A 14,083-nucleotide genomic window follows, 5' to 3' on the forward strand; every position below is an offset into this window, starting at 1 on the left:
CGTACAGCTCAGCCTAAGCTGATCCAGTTTGCCCTGTGTTTTGGTACGTCCCGGCCTCAGGCCTTACTCTGATTCTCAGCTATTGTTTTCGTCTCTTTTCTAGAGTTCAGGGAATCAGCAAACAGTTTCTCAGGTAACACTGCTCTTGATTTATTTATATGCCTTGTGTAGTCCCCTGTTTGGTTCTTTTTTTTGGGGGGGGGGCATGCTGCGTGGATTGTGGGATCTTAGTTCCCCGACCAGCAATTGAACCCAGGCCCTCGGCAGTGAGAGCTCAGAGTCCTAACCACTGGACTGCCAGGGAATTCCCTTTGTTTTTGATTTTAAGCAGCCCCCCACCCAGATCTGTCCTGACCCTCTACATCTGTTTGCAAGTCAGTGGTTTAAAACTCAACATGCATTTTCTATTAACACTGTACGAGATTATTTGTCCCTCAGGCACATCTATAAAATCGGGTGGCAGCATTTTTGAGCAAAAAAAGCATGAGCTTTAGAGGCAGGCAGACCTGATTAGTATGAGGATAAAAATGAGCAAATATTATAAAATGTAATGTATTGTATGTCTCAGAATAGGGCTCAATGGATTCGAGTTTTCTTCTTTTATTTGTGACTCACTGCCAAACAAAATACATACTCACAGCTTTCCCCCTACACTCCTGTCCCTGAAATAAACACGTAATCCTCCCGAGGAGTTCTAGTGTTTTAAACTGTTGATAACAGTGGAAAAGCATGAAGTATGTGGAAGTTTTAAAAAACTTTTATGCAACATCCCCTTAGGCCCTAAAGTGGAAAGCCAGTGTAACATCCTAGCAACAGTGGTGAAAGAGGAGGAAGCAAGATGGAAGAGACAGGAAAAAAAGGCAGGAAACATTTACTGAGCATGAACTCAGTGTGAGGGGCTGTGCTAGGCTCTTCCAGGCGTTACGTTACTTAATCATCTTGCATTTTAAAAAGAATGAAATAATGCCCTTTGCAGCAATATGGATGGACCTAGAGATTATCATACTAAGTGAAGTAAGCCAGAGAAAGACAAGTGTCGTTAAGATATCACTTATATGTAGAATCTAAAAAAAAAAAAAAAGATACAAATGAACGTATATGCAAAACAGAAACAGATTCACAGACATAGAAAACAAACTTATGGTTACCAAAGTGTAAAGGAGGGAGAGGGATAAATTAGGAGTTTGGGATTCACATATACACAGTACTGTATGTAAAATAGATAAATAACAAGGACCTATTGTATAGCCCAGGGAAGTCTACTCAGTATTTTGTAGTAACCTGTAAGGGAAAAGAATCTGAAAAAGAATATATATATACAGATATATATGTATAACTGAACACTTTGCTGTACACCTTAAACTAACACAACATTGTAAATCAATTACACTTCAATTAAAAAAAGATGTCTGTTCTATATAGAGAAAAACACCAGGGCTCCTGAGTTGACGAATCTTGCCTAAATTCATGCAACTAACATGTGGTGGAGCTGGAACTTAAAGCTAACTCTGTCTGAATTCTAAGTCCATAATATTTCAATATGTTTGATACATATCAAAATGTATATAAATAGTATGTTAACATTATTATTAAAATCAGCATTTATACACCTATGATAAGATAAGCACTGTCATTGCTCTCCCAAAGGGTAATTTTATATTTCAATCACAATATTTTTAAATGTCTAGGCCTAATTAATATGAGAAATTTGGGTCAAATGGTAATGGTAATTTAGTTTTGTTTTTGATAGACTTACTTTATAAGGAATTTGCAGTAAAAATACCTTCCTAAATGTAGCTGTGGCATAACTTCCTCAGTTCTTTAATAGCTTCCAGATGTTTAGATAACTTTGTTTAGAAACTTTGTAAATTATCAAAGTTCTTCGCTGATTAAATAAGACTTATAATAAAGCAAGCCTTCTCTGCCCTGTTAGACCTCATGATGTTGAAAAGCTTTTTGAAATCATAACTTCAAAGTTGTTTACGTGGTTATAGTCTCATAATAAATACAGGATTATAGACATTTCTGTAAGATTATAAAGGAAATGAAATAGAAATAATGACAAAATGACTTCCCATGTTCATATCTCTTTCTTTAAATGTTTACCAATTGGCCAGCAAACTTGATATGTTGAAAAGCCTTATTGACATCAAAGGATACTTTCTGTGGTACAAAGGGTCAAGTACAGTGCCTGTCAACCCACAGACTACTCTGTAACAGAGTTAAACAGTTTACTTGAGATAATGTCAAAGCAAATGACAATTTGTACAGTGGGGATTAAAAAGTCTAGATTTGTAGGTTGGAGACGTGAATACTAAAGAGTTAGTAAAAGGGGAAGAGTCATTTGGGAAAAAGGGTGGAGAAACATTAATGAGATGCTCAACTACTATGGTTACACCCCAAATCTCAAGGAGTCTGAAAGTTACAGAAAGGGATCTGATTTTAAAAACAAAAACAAAAAAGGCTTGTGACTGACAGTGAGAGAGAAATTTTTTAAAATTTGATTTATTTGTTTTAAAGATAGACAATATTTTGGGACTTCCCTGGTGGCCCAGTGGTCAAGAATCTGCCTGCCAGTGCAGGGGACACGGGTTCGAGCCCTGGTCTGGGAAGATCCCACATGCTGCAGAGCATCTAAGCCCGTGTGTCACAACTACTGAAGCCTGCACACCTAGATCCCGTGCTCCGCAACAAGAGAAGCCACTGCAATGAGAAGCCCGCGCACCGCAACGAAGAGTAGTCCCCACTCGATGCGACTAGAGAAAGCCTCTGCACAGCAAGGAAGACCCAACACAGCGAAAAATAAATAAATAAAGATAGCTAATATATTTTTTTCTGTTACAGTGTGTTTTTTTTTAACATCTTTGTGGAGTATAATTGCTTTACAATGGTGTGTTAGTTTCTGCTTTATAACAAAGTGAATCAGCTATACGTATACACATATCCCCATATCTCCTCCCTCTTGCGTCTCCCTCCCACCCTCCCTATCCCATCCCTCTAGGTGGACACAAAGCACCGAGCTGATCTCCCTGTGCTATGCGGCTGCTTCCCACTAGCTATCTATTTTACATTTGGTAGTGTATATATGTCCATGCCACTCTCTCACTTCATCCCAGCTTACTCTTCTCCTTCCCCGTGTCCTTAAGTCCATTCTCTACATCTGCATCTTTATTCCTGTCCTGCCCCTAGGTTCTTCAGAACCTTTATTTTTTTTTAGAATCCATATATATGTGTTAGCATAAGGTATTTGTTTTTCTCTTTCTGACTTATTCACTCTGTATGACAGTCTCTAGGTCCATCCACCTCACTACAAATAACTCAATTTCGTTTCTTTTTTATGGCTGAGTAATATACCATTGTATATATGTGCCACATCTTCTTTATCCATTCATCCGTCAGTGGACACTTAGGTTGCTTCCATGTCCTGGGTATTGTAAATAGAGCTGCATTGTGGTACATGACTCTTTTTGAATTATGGTTTTCTCAGGGTATATGCCCAGTAGTGGGATTGCTGGGTCATATGGTAGTTCTATTTTTAGTGTTTTAAGGCATCTCCATACTGTTCTCCATAGTGGCTGTATCAGTTTACATTCCCACCAACAGTGCAAGAGGGTTGCCTTTTCTCCACACCCTCTCCAGCATTTATTGTTTGTAGATTTTTTGATGATGGCCATTCTGACTGGTGTGAGATGATACCTCATTGTAGTTTTGACTTGCATTTCTCTAATGATTAGTGATGTTGAGCATCCTTTCATATGTTTGTTGGCAATCTGTATAAGACAGATCATATTTTAAGGCTACAGAAAATAACAACAAAAAGGAAGACTTGAAATTTAAATGTGATGACACAGCAGAGATGTCACATGTAGCCATTGTCATTTCGTGTGTGAGGTGAACTTTCACTATTATCACGCTTCTGGATGGAGCTCTGTCACACAGCTTGCTTTCTCTCTACTGATCATCACCATCCTTTCCATCTGTATTGATGTGAGTACAAAAACCACAGTTTTTTTACAGAAGGATTTACAAGATAGCTCTAAACTCCTTATAGTAAACTGGCTTTTAGAGTGTAGCTTAAAGAACTTTAAAGGAGGCACATACTATAAATATTATTGTAGTGGAAAGGTCCACCTGCTTAGAATTAACCCCATTCAGTCCCAAACAATTGGTGAAATACTTATTTAGAAGTGGCTTTCAGTTGCTTTTATTACATTGTTTTCTGGGTCTTCTTTCACATCCTTTCCCCTGGGAATTCTCTTTACTAAAATTGTTCTGTGATCCAACAAAGGGACCATGCTGCCAAACTGGAAAAAAATAAACCATTTACTTTCCTTAGCCTATTATTTTTTGTCTCGATCTGTCTTCTAATCCTTTTTTGTTTTTAGTGGTTTTTTTATTTTTGGATGGATAACAAGGAGATAACAAGGCTTCCCTTGCCTAGATAAGTTCTCCCACAAGCTATGTGTCCTATATTCTGTGATTTAAAAAAAACTACTTCTTGCTTTGGAACCTATATGTGATGAGGGATGTATTTCTTCGGATGAGCACATGTACACAAACATAACTATGGTATTGTCCTAGTTTCCTAACAAGATCGATCATATCTAATTCACATTGTTATGTTGTTCGAAAAAATGAATACATACCTTGGGAATCAAGGTCATATAGATAGAAATACATTTCTATCATGTATTTATCTTAAAGTCAGTAATTGATATTCCTGAATACAAAGCAAAACTGTGGTTAAGAATTAAATGTTAAGTATATTTATTTAAATAAGAGGCCTAAAATTATAATTTTGAGGGACAAAAGCATATTTAATTTTGACAATCATGCTACTTTATTTTTATTTATTTATTTATTATTATTATTTTTGGCTGCATTGGGTCTTTGTTGCTGCGCGCAGGCTTTCTCTAGTTGCAGTGAGCAGGGGCTACTCCTCATTGCGGTAGCTTCTCTTGTTGTGGAGCATGGGCTCTAGGCATGTGGGCTTCAGTAGTTGTGGCGCATGGGCTTAGTTGCTCCACGGCATGTGGGATCTTACTGGACCAGGGATCAAACCTGTGTCCCCTGCATTGGCAGGCGGATTCTTAACCACTGCACCACCAGGGAAGTCCCCATGTTTCTTTAAAAAAATTTTTCAGAAATAAAAATAAAAGCTGGTAATTACTTAGCAGTAACAGGTTGGTGTTAAGGAGACAAATCAATCCTATTAAACCAAATGTTAAGGGTAGTATCTGTGCTATTTTAAAACTGGTTTTAATATATTAAAAAAATTTTTTTGGAGTAGTATAGTCGATTTATAATGTTGTGTTAGTTTTGGGTGTACAACAAAGTGAATCAGTTATACATACACATATATCCACTTTTTTTTTTAGATTCTTTTCCCATATAGGCCATTACAGAATATTGAGTAGAGTTCCCTATGCTATATAGCAGGTTCTTATTACTTATCTATGTTATATATATGGTAGTGTGTATATGTCAGTCCAATCTCCCAATTTATCCCTCCCCCCCATCCCCTGGTTTTAATATTTTTAAGACAATTTGAAATACATTCACAGAGTGAGGAGTTGTTTAATTCTTTCTGCTGTGGAGGTCTACGATAAAAGCAGAGAGACACCACCATTAGAGACCATATAGATACACATATTTTTCTCAGAATTTTTAAAAATTAAACTTTTCGGGACTTCTCTGGCTGTCCAGTGGTTAAGACTCCACTCTTCCGGTGCAGTGGGCACGGGTTGAATCCCTGGTCAGGGAACTAAGATCCTGAATGCCACACGGTGCAGCCAAAAAAAAAAAATTGAAGTGTAACATTCATACAGAAAAGTGCACCACTCATAAGTTTATTGTTCAATGAATTTTTGCAAGGTTAACACACCTGTGTAACCCCTATCTGGATCAGGAAATAAGTCTTTGCCAGTGTACCCCAGAACCCCATCTCTGTCGTTACTCCACCAGCAAAATTAAATCATCCTTAATTTCTATCTCCATAGACTTATTGCTTGTTTTTGAACATTACATAAACAGAATTGCACTGTATATATTCTTTTGTGTGTGACTTTTTTCATTCAGCATTATACTTTTGAGGTACATCCATGTTTGCTTGTATTTGCTATAATTCATTTGTTTTAATTGTATAATAACTGATTATATGAATATACCATAATTGTATTGTTTGTGGATATTCTGTTATTTGGGCTGTTACAAGACAACGCTGCTATGCACAGCTGCATACATATCTTGGTATATTTATGTCCATATTTCTTTAGAATATATTTCTTGGAATAAAATTTTGAAGGCATATTATATGCATATGTCCAGTTTTACTATATACTGCCAAATAGTTTTCCAAAATGGTTTTACCAATTTGTACTCTCACCATCCTTAACTTTCGGTATTATCACTTTTTTAATTTTAGCCACTCTGATGGGTGTATAGTGGCATAACACTGTGATTTATTTATTTTTATTTTCAAAAAATTTTTATTTTATTTATTTATTTTATTTTTGGCTGTGTTGGGTCTTCGTTGCTGTGCACGGCCTTTCTCTAGTTGCGGCGAGCGGGGGCTACTCTTCGTTGTGGTGCACGGGCTTCTCATTGCAGTGGCTTCTCTTGTTGCAGAGCACAGGCTCTGGGTGAGCAGGCTTCAGTAGTTGTGGCACGTGGGCTCAGTAGCTGTGGCTTGCGGGCTCTAGAGCTCAGGCTCAGTAGTTGTGGTGCAGGGGCTTAGTTGCTCCGCGGCATATGGGACCTTCCCCGGGCCAGGGCTCAAACCCGTGTCCCCTGCATTGGCAGGCGGATTCTTAACCACTGCACCAACAGGGAAGCCCAACGCTGTGATTTAAATTTGCGTTCCCCATGTGACTAATAATATTGAGCACCTTTTCATATATTTGTTGACTGTTTGAGTACCCTGCTTTTATGAAGTTCCCATGCCTTTTGTCCATGTTCACTGAGTTTTCTGGATTATTTTATTGATTTGTAGGTGTTCTTTTTATATTCTAGATGAGGATACTTTGTGAGATATATGAATTCCAACACTCGCACTTTGCAGCTTGCCTTTCACTCTCATCATGTTGTCTTCTGATGAGCAAACGTTCTTAATTTCTTTTTTTTTTGGCCGCGCAGCACGCAGGTGGGATCTCAGTTCCTCAACCAGGGATCAAACCTGTGCCCACTGCAGGGGGAGCATGGAGTCTTAACCACTGGACCACCAGGGAAGTCCCCCCAAATTCTTAATATTAGTGAAGTGTAGTTGATCAATCTGCTTCTTTATGGTTAGTGTTGTGTGTGTGCTTGTGCGTGTGGGTGTGTGTGCTAATTGTGAGACATTGTTTCCTATTCCAATATGATGAAGACATTATTTTATATTATCTTGTAGATAGAAGCTTTATTGTTTTTACCATTTACACATGTCTGCAATCCTGCTACAACTGGTTTTTATGTATGGAGGGTAGTTTGCGTCAAGATTCATTTCTTTTCCTATGTGGTTATTTGAAGGACTCGATATCATTAATTTAATTAAATTAATTAATTTATTTAATAAATTTATTGATTTATTTTTGGCTGCGTTGGGTCTTTGTTGCTGCGTGCGGGCTTTCTCTAGTTGTGGCGAGCGGGGGCTACTCTTCAACGCGGTGCCTGGGCTTCTCATTGCAGTGGCTTCTCTTTGTTGTGGCGCATGGGCTCTAGGCACACAAGCTTCAGTAGTTGTGGCACATGGGCTCAGTAGTTGTGGCTCGTGGGCTGTAGAGCACAGGCTCAATAGTTGTGGCACATGGGCTTAGTTGCTCCACAGCATGTGGGATCTTCCTGGACCAGGGCTCGAACCCGTGTCCCCTGCATTGGCAGGAGGATTCTTAACCACTGCGCCACCAGGGAAGTCCCTGTTAAGCCAATTTTGCATTTGGTTTAACATTTGAAAATCAATTAATGTAATTCACATCATAATCAGATAAAGGAAAGAAATTATTTATGATCATATTAACAGATTCAGAAACAAAATCATTTGATTAGATTCAATACCTGTTCATGATTTTAAAAAAGAAAAAGAAAATGTAAAGTCTTGGCAGTTTAAGATTAGAAAGTATTTTTAATTAGATAAAGGATATTAACCAAAAAAGCTCATACATGTACTCATAGACATATGTACACGAATATTAGTTTTACTGTAGGTATTGCTTATAGAAGCAAAAAATTTTAAGTACATACATGTCCATTGGTAAGGGACAAGTTACATACATCATAACCTAAAAATCTAGCTGTCACAATGACACAGATTAATAGGTTTCTTTTACTCTGTCTTATTTGCGTGCATATTATAGATGACGCTTTCCCTTGGGGAAGTTTTATTTTTTTCACTGTAGGTTTTGTCTCCTGCCCTTACCCCCCAGGGTTAACTTCTGGACAACCTTGTTAGTTTTCTTTGCGGCATCAGGTTTAGAGACTACTCTTATCTTTGAAAGTCTATCCTTGTCTGTTAGCCTTTTCCAAGACATACCAAAACACTTTTTTTTAATATTAAAGCTATAACTGAAATCAACTGGGCAAGCTGTTTTCTGAGGTCAGAGTTTCTGGAGATCTGAACAGGTATCAGTGCGGAAGCAAGGGAAGCTGCTTGACCAGGTTGATAAGATTTATCAAGGCTTGTGGTTAATTTAGCTGATAGGTGTCCACTCAGGCTATTCTCACATCGTAAATTTTAGTTCTCTGAAAAACCTCCATGTGTCTGGAATTCTCCCCATGTGTTCCTACTCCAGTCAGTGGAATGCCCAGTTTAACTTGGCAAGACAGCTTTGATTGATATCACTGAGCTCAGATGAATAGTAAGATCTTACTTATCTCAAAGTCTCATGTCCATCCACCTTTGGAGGATTTTACTTAGTCATACTTTTTTAGTTCATCTCAATTTTTCTTACGGGAGCAGACATTTTAGAATATTAAATACTTGGCATGTGTAACCCATTAGGGTGAATATTATTCTCTTACAAAGGGCACATGAGGCTCTCATATGAAAAGTGCATTGTTTTTTATATGTAATAATTTCATTAAGCCACTACTTATTTAGGTGTCATTGATCAATGGATTAAACAGTTATAAGCCAAGTGCTACTCTTTTTTGGAAGGTGGCTTGCCTGTCTACTTAGCACATGGTACATCACAATGAAAATATTTGCTCAATTTACTGAGTTTAAATTTAAGTGAATTGAATTATCATGCTTTGAGGTTTTTGCTTAGCTAAGACTTTCCGGGAAAGTTATATTTAAAATAATAAATGGATAAAAATCTAACACTTATCTAAATCTTAAAAATCTAACACTCTTATGAAAACTTTCAGTGAATCCTAATCCAAGCTCCTCTTTAAAGCCTTAATGCCTTTGCTCATGTGTTTTCTCTTAAAAGCTACCCATCCACTCTAATTTCCGTGATACCCTTAATCAGAATTTATCATTCTTTTCTTTACATTACTAGTATCTTCAATTAGGACTTGAACTGTTCTGCCTGTTTTTGAGATTTACTTCAAGATCTTCCCTATTGTACTAGTCTCCTTGAGTTTTGGTATTATACAATGACTTGGAGCATGTTACTTCTTGTTTTCTGGAAGAATTAGTCTAGCATTGCTATAATTTCAAAATAGGCTAATTGCTATTATTAAGAAAAAAACTCACCTCAAAATCTCAGTGGTGCAACATAATAAAAGTTTATTCCTCACTTATTTCTTGCTCATAATCCAGTATGGGTTTTGCATGGGGATAAGGAGGGACTCTGCTCCATACATTCAGGGACCTAGGCTCTTTACATTCTAGAGGATCTATCATCTCCTAAGGCCTTGAACTTCTCCTCTGGGTCCTCTGCGTCTAGCAAATAAAGGAAGAGAGATAAACAGTGTGAAGGGTTATGCGGGAGATTTTTTAATAGGAACTATGCCTGAAGACAGTTTACATCAACTCTACCCACCTTCCATTGGCCAGAACCCACTCACATGGCCACACTTAACTGCAAAGGAGGCTCAGAGATGTGGACAGTTTTGTGCCCCAGAGGAAAAGAAAATATGCCTTGTCACATAGCCTTATCTCTGCCATCATCTATTCTTCTGTCAGCAAATACCTGTTTTATCCTTCTTTCCACACAAAGAACATACACCTTCCCTCTACAAGGGAAACAACGCAAAGTCTCGTCCTGTCATGGAACCCAGCACAATGTACAGGATCTCTGGGAAATGTGCAGTCTTCTCCATCAGTATCAAATGTGGCTCCTTGTAATCTAGCAAACTATTAACTAAAAACCCATGGTATTGGGCTTCCCTGGTGGCGCAGTGGTTGAGAGTCCGCCTGCCGATGCAGGGGACACAGGTTCGTGCTCCGGTCCGGGAAGATCTCACATGCCGCGGAGCGGCTGGGCCCCTGAGCCATGGCCGCTGAGCCTGCGCGTCCGGAGCCTGTGCTCTGCAACGGGAGAGGCCACAGCGGTGAGAGGCCCGCGTAGCGCAAAGCAAACAAACAAACAAAACAAAACAAACAACAACAACAAAAGCCATGGTATCTGTAACCCTTACACCCAGTACTGTAGCAGCAGAGCAAAGACAATTTGTAATCTCTTGTTCCTTGAATATTTGGTAGCTCTTATCTATAAACCACTTCACTCTAGTGCTTCCTTTTTGTGAGTTTTATTTATTATTATTTTATTATAAATTTTTTTCTTTTTTGGAGTTTTAAAACTTCTGATTCAATTTCAGTGGTGCCCATGGAAATTTCCTTTTCTTTTTCTTTTTGAGTTGGGTTTAGCAACTCACAATTTTTCTAAGAATTTTTCCATTTCCCCTGAACTTTTTAAATTTGTCTTAAAGTTAATAGTATTTTTCTGTTATCTTTTAAATTCCTTTATCTGCTTTCCTTATAATTGTTCAATTGTATAACAATTGTTATAATTCAATTGTATAACAATTGTTATAATTGTTCACTTGTGTCATCTCACTTTTTTTCTAGATTGGTCTTGCCAGAGGTGACTTATTTTATAAATATTTTCATAGAACCAAATTTTGACTGCAATGATTCTTTCTTCTGAATATTTCTTAGATCATTAATTTCCAATTTTATATGTATTACTTTCATATGGAATATTTTCTTTTTTAAAAAATTAATTCTGTAAGTTGGATGTTTATTAATTTTCAGCCTTCCTCTTTTTCAGTACATATATTTAAGGCCATGAATTCTTTCTGAGCACCATTTTAGCTGAATTCCATGCTTGTTCTCATGATTTTGTAATTATTTTAAGCATTCATAATTTTTATTATGTTTACTCCTTTCCCCATGAGTTATTAAGAAGTACCTTCCCCCAAATATATGGAGTTTTAAAAGTTAATTACTATTCTTTTCTTACCTAATTGCTGTGAATTATGACATATGGTACATGATATCAGTTGTATGAAACTTGAGACTTGAGTTTGAGTTTGAAATCTGAGATTCATTTTATGGCCTGATACGTAATTTTCATAAGTGGTCTTTGTATGCTTGAGAAGAATGCATAGTCTGCAGTTGTTGAAATTTCTGCAAATTTCTACGTATGTTCATTATGTCAAGATTGTTCATTGTATTTTCAAAACCATATAATCTTACTGAGTTCTGTCTGCTTGGTCTGTCAAATATTGATAAAGCTGTCATACTCTCCCTTTATGATAGTAGTTCATTAACTTTTACTGGGAATTCCATTTATATTTGCTTTATATATTTTGAAGCTATGTTATAAGATGCATGTTACAAACTATGTTAGAAGCTATGTTACAAGTTTAACATTTTTATACCTTCCTGGTGAATTAAATTTTTTTTCCATAATATTGATCCATCTTATCTGTAGTAGTGCTTTTCACCTTAAAATCTATTTTATCTATTATTAACAGAGCAACATTAGCTTTCTTTTAGTTAGTATTTGCCTGGTTTACCTCTTTCAATCCTACTATAATCTTTCTCTGTCCTTAGATTTTAGGTGTTCAGATTATAGTTGGATTTTTGAAACGGTAGGCAGTTTCAGATTGAATTTAAATGGTATAAAATGGAACTCAATGGTGTTTGTATATTGATATCAAAAAATTGTTTTACCCTTGTAGTTCATGTATACTCTAAAGTGGTAGAGACTAAGTGTAGTCTGTGTCAAGTAGTGAGGACACTTTGAGGGCAGAGATAGGAACCAATATTCCCTTTACTGGGAATTTACCGGTTTGAAACTCTACTCTCCAGGAGGATATTCCTCTGGAAGTGGGGTCATAGGACACACTAGCATATACATAACCTTAAAATCCTGATCCTTCTAAGTGTTTTCCAATAAGTAGAACACAGATGTGTAGCTCGGGGGAAACCACACAAAACCAAACTGAAGGTTTGCTAATACCAACCTCCTACCTCACATCTGTTTTGCATAAACTAAGGACCACTCCCAGGATGGTCAGTTTTCCAAACGGAGGAATTTGGTTGGAAACTGCAACATTCCAGCTCCAATCCCACTGTCTTTACTATTTTCAGTGGCTATTTTATAAACTAGCCAATCAGGTCTGGGCTATGTAACTATCACCAGCAAAACCCTTCTAATCCAGGGGACTGCTCTTCTAATTTTTCTTCTGGTGCTTTTATTCAACAGTCTCTTCTGCTGCTGCTGTTGTAGCTGTTGATGGGTTTCACCAGTACTTGCTGAGGCCACTTAGAAATTATGCTCCACACGTGGTGCCCCTCACTGCGTGCCCAAAGAACTTAGCTCTCGCTGCCATGAACTTCAGAAGCGTGCTGCAGTATTGGGGGGGCAGTTTTGCCTGTCCAGTGAAGTCCAGTGATGCTGCTTCAAGGTCATTTTGCCTCCCTAATCCCCACATCTAATTAAGTGTGCACTGGAAGTGCAGTGTTTCCTTTCACCTAACCAAGCCCTCCCTCCACTCACCGTTTGCGAAAGAGCTTAGTGACTTCGGGTCTGCTGCCCCCAGTCCTGTGAGGGGAGGTCACATGGCAATCCATTTTCATCAAAGCTTGGTGTTCTGTCTCAGTCATTTCCCATCCTAGGACATCGGCCTGCTCCCGGCAAAATGAGGATCCAGGCCTCTAAGCCTCTTTCCATGGCCTCCTCTTTCCCTTAGACTCTAGGTTTATGTCTGTGAATGGGCCTGGAGCCTTCTCTTTGGACCTCTCTAAGCCCTTCTGTCCTGAAGATCAGGCACACACGAAGGCTCTATAACCTTTCTTTATTTATCACTGAGAATCAAAGTAAAATATAAACTTTCATAAACTTGTTCTGTGTTACTGTCCGAATGTAACTGGTATAAAATGAGACTCAATGATGTTTGTATATTGACAGCAAAAAACACTGTTTTGGGCTTTGCTGGTGGCGCAGTGGTTAAGAATCTGCCTGCCAATGCAGGGGACACGGGTTCGAGCCCTGGTCTGGGAAGATCCCACATGCCGGGGAGCAACTAAGCCCATGCATCACAACTACTGAGCCCACGAGCTGCAACTACTGACGCCCGCGTGCCTAGAGCCCGTGCTCCGCAACAAGAGAAGCCACCGCAATGAGGAGCCCTCACATGGCAACGAAGAGTAGCCCCCGCTCGCCGCAACTAGAGAGAGCCCGCGCGCAGCAACGAAGACCCGAGGCAGCCGAAAACAAACAAACAAATAAATAAATAAAATTATAAAAACAACAACAACAAAACATTGTTTTATTCTCCAAGTTCATATAACCTCTAACTAAAGAGGCAGAGACTAAGTGTAGTCTGTGTCAGGTGGTGAGGACAATTTGAGGGCAGAGATAAGAACCAGAATTCCTGACCCCCTTTACCAGATTTGTTGTCTACCAGACTGTGAACTCCACCATAGCAGGGATGATGTATTATTCATTTCTGAATGTTCAGAGCATGGCATGAGTCCTGGTACATGATGACACTCAGATTGTTAAACTGAAATAATACATCTTTGTTTCACCCTTTCCAAATGTAACTTTTGGGGGGGATTTTTACTGGGCCTGTTCTATATCTGCTTTCAGTTCTAGGGACCAATTGACCGTGAGATCCCATAGCAAGCAACTGGAAGACTCACAGACGG

Source organism: Delphinus delphis, chromosome 14 (genome assembly GCF_949987515.2).
Source record: "Delphinus delphis chromosome 14, mDelDel1.2, whole genome shotgun sequence".
Classification (NCBI taxonomy): Eukaryota; Metazoa; Chordata; class Mammalia; order Artiodactyla; family Delphinidae; genus Delphinus; species Delphinus delphis.